The sequence below is a fragment of the Cyprinus carpio genome, chromosome A5, assembly GCF_018340385.1.
Source record: "Cyprinus carpio isolate SPL01 chromosome A5, ASM1834038v1, whole genome shotgun sequence".
In the NCBI taxonomy this organism is placed as follows: domain Eukaryota; kingdom Metazoa; phylum Chordata; class Actinopteri; order Cypriniformes; family Cyprinidae; genus Cyprinus; species Cyprinus carpio.
The window spans coordinates 24,760,279-24,763,446 of NC_056576.1; the positions used below are offsets into that span (position 1 = coordinate 24,760,279).

The 3,168-nt window shown below is 36.1% G+C and overlaps 1 long non-coding RNA gene across 1 annotated transcript; it reads right to left on the minus strand.

The window, feature by feature from the left end:
• Positions 1–1,010: 1,010 nt before the first annotated feature.
• Positions 1,011–2,658, minus strand: LOC122145150. The gene is made up of 4 exons (XR_006160147.1): positions 2,528–2,658; positions 2,287–2,364; positions 2,153–2,206; positions 1,011–1,927 (listed from the first exon to the last, which is right to left on the minus strand). It is a non-coding gene; the product is annotated as an uncharacterized LOC122145150 (long non-coding RNA).
• Positions 2,659–3,168: the final 510 nt, after the last annotated feature.

The window sequence follows — 3,168 nt, forward strand, 5'->3', positions numbered from 1 at the left end:
ATTTTTTAAAGTTTCTACCGTAAATATATCAAAACATAATTTTTGATTAGTAATATGCATGGCTAAGAACTTCATTTGTACAACTTCAAAGGCGATTTTCTCAATATTTTGATTTTTTTTGCACCCTCAAGTTCCAGATTTTCAAAGAGTTGTATCGCGGCCAAATATTGTCCTGTCCTAACAAATCCATCCATACATCAATGGAAAACTTTTTTATTTAGCTTTCATATGACGCATCTATCTCAATTTTGAAAAATTGACACTTAAGACTGGTTTTGTGGTCCAGGGTCACAAATAAGCCTGAAGGACTTGATAAGTTGGATCAGGTGTGTTTAATTAAGGTTGATTTTAAACTGTGCATGGCTCCGGCCCTCCAGGAATTGAGTTTGACACCCCGGCCTAAACCCTGGAGTATGACGTAAGAGGAGACCCATGACTAATCAAGCATCAAATAAAGCAAAATGACAGTGAGCAAAAAAAAAAAGGAAGTAGTCATCAGGTGCCATGTTCAATACAGCAGCATCTCAGAAATCACTAATCAATTAATTAGCAGAAGTTATTACTCCACAGCAACCTTGCTACTAAAACCACTGTAGGAGAGTACCACTGCATAACAGTGGAACGCAAATGTGAGATTCTTCTGGAATGTTGTATTGTAAACTGTATGCATGTGTGTTGAAGTGAGAATTTGCAATACCATATGATTGTGATTCTGGCTTTGATTTCCATGCTTGCATGTCCACCCCACAAGTACTCTGTCCCACTCAAAATATGTCTGCTTTACACCCTAACAACACACTTGCACAGACATGTTTTTTTTATCTCTTGGCTGTCCTCTGAGCATTACAACAGTATGTCAAAAGAAACAGGTATAGTTAGTTGGATGATTATAATTCTGGCAAACAGGTAAGGAGGTGCCCCTCCACCCCTTTGCAAGTTGCAACATAGTTTGTATGTCAACAGTACTTTATTGGAAACATTAAATAGTACTATATTACATGTATGGCTTACTAAAATAATTTAATACAAATGGTTTTCATATATTTTACACTAATTCCTAACAAGACACCTGCCTTCAGGATAAAAAAAAAACAATTGCAGATACAGGCCTATGTAATTCAAGAATAATCTACTGTTAAACACAACACTTGGTTTAAAAACATTCAGTTTGATCTATATTTGACCTGAAGTTACCTTATGACTTTTTGGCAAGGTACCGAATATTGTCTTTGATCAGGACCCAACCTGCAGTTTTTCAAAATTCAGCAGAGGGATGGCATTCTGTTCGCAAACCCAACAGATGTTTGTGAATTTTTTTTTTTTTTTTTTTTTTTAAAGATATTGGATATATAAGAGATAATAACAGTCACATGAAATACGGATTTGATTTGAAATAATTTTATGGGATAAGACAGAGAACGCTAAGTCCTGATCAATATGCTTGTGTTAAAGTTGTGACAATGACTATGTGATTGTATCTTTATTTTCTTGCAATAATTTTATCCCACTCATAACACAGCTACATATCAAATAAATAAATACATGGACAATGATCATAAAATTGGGAGTGATTCCCTGGACAAGGGTCATTATTTAGAAAAAGTATTGTTGAATCATAACTAATTAGTTTATCTGAATAAAGCAACCAGTACATTTCTGTCAGTTTGCTTGGGAACAATACACAAGTTACTCAAAGACTTTTCATCTATAAGACAACACTTAGTCAGTTAAATATGTTTCAAACAGGGGGGTGACTGTTCCATCTTTCCATTCAACACGGATCTCGCCTCGCTGGATGGAGGGGGATTGAGCAGTTTTCATAGGGTGTCGGGTTAGAGGAGCTCTCTCACTAAGCACCGGGGACCCAGGCAAACTGGTCTCTCCTGTCGGACTGTAGGATTTCAGCGCCAACACAGTCTTCTTCCTCCTGTGCATGAAGACAAAAAATAGATCAGCAACTCATAAAGAGGGAAACCATGTTGCTGACACATTCCTTGTTATGAAACCAATCTCAATCCCTGCTCACTGATCAGTTTCATTTCAAGGAAAATCTGATCAATTCCATCTGTATTTAGATGCATGAAATTAAATGCTGGCATTGAGAATAAAAAGGCCTTTAAGAACTATTTACCAAAAATGAGAAATATCTTACCTGTACTGGTAGATGTTAAGAGTGAGCATCACAAGTTCAAGTAACAGGGCCAAGCTGCTTAGAAGCAATATTTTAATTTTCCAGCCTGATACTAGTATTAAACACATTAGAATATCACAAAATAATATTCTTACCTTGTGTATCAGTTATTCAGTTGTTACTTATTGGCTCATCACCACAGAGATGGCACAGTTTAGGTTTCGTCTCCTCTGCTGCCCTCATGTGGACATAAGACAGACTAAATCATTCCAGGATCAGGGGAATGTAGTGTGTTTTAAATATTTGTTTGTTTATACCATATTTCCGGACTGATTTAACAGATAAAACTAATATTTTTTTTTTTTTTGGAAACAGATGAGCTCTTTCTACACTCACCATAGTCTGTTGTAAACACATTAACAGAAGGTCCGTCCGGCTCTACGCTACTTTGAGGTTCAGCCGATGCCTCTGAAGTCTGTGTTACTTCAGTGGACTTTATTTTGGAGGTCTGGCCATTATTCCCAGCTTAAGTAAACAAAATAAAGAGATCATAAAGATACAATCATGGAATACATCATAGAAAATATTAGAAGCCGAATAGACATTGTACACAGGGTTCTCACAATGGTAACCAACCATTGTGCACATTTTCCCCCAACATAATCAAGGAGACAACCAATCTGAACTGTAATCTATAGATGTACAAAGAGGAAGATCATTTTATGTGGCTCAACCATTTGAATGGCATTCCTTTCAAGCTGAGATGACAGAGCTTCTGTTCTTGTTGCTATTTTGTTTCTAAGATAGAATCAGGCCTTATTTACAGCATGTTTCCACCTATTTGTATTTCCATGGTGTTGAAAGTGTAAAATAATAGTACAAAATGCTACTTTTCTAGACTACCAACTGTGCGTTAAACAGTTTGGGTAGTCACTGTAAAATGCCACTTTTTAAATGTATATGCTCAACCTGAAGATGATTTGTCTTGTCCCACTATTGTTATTTTGCTAACTGAATAGATTTATTATGACTGAAAG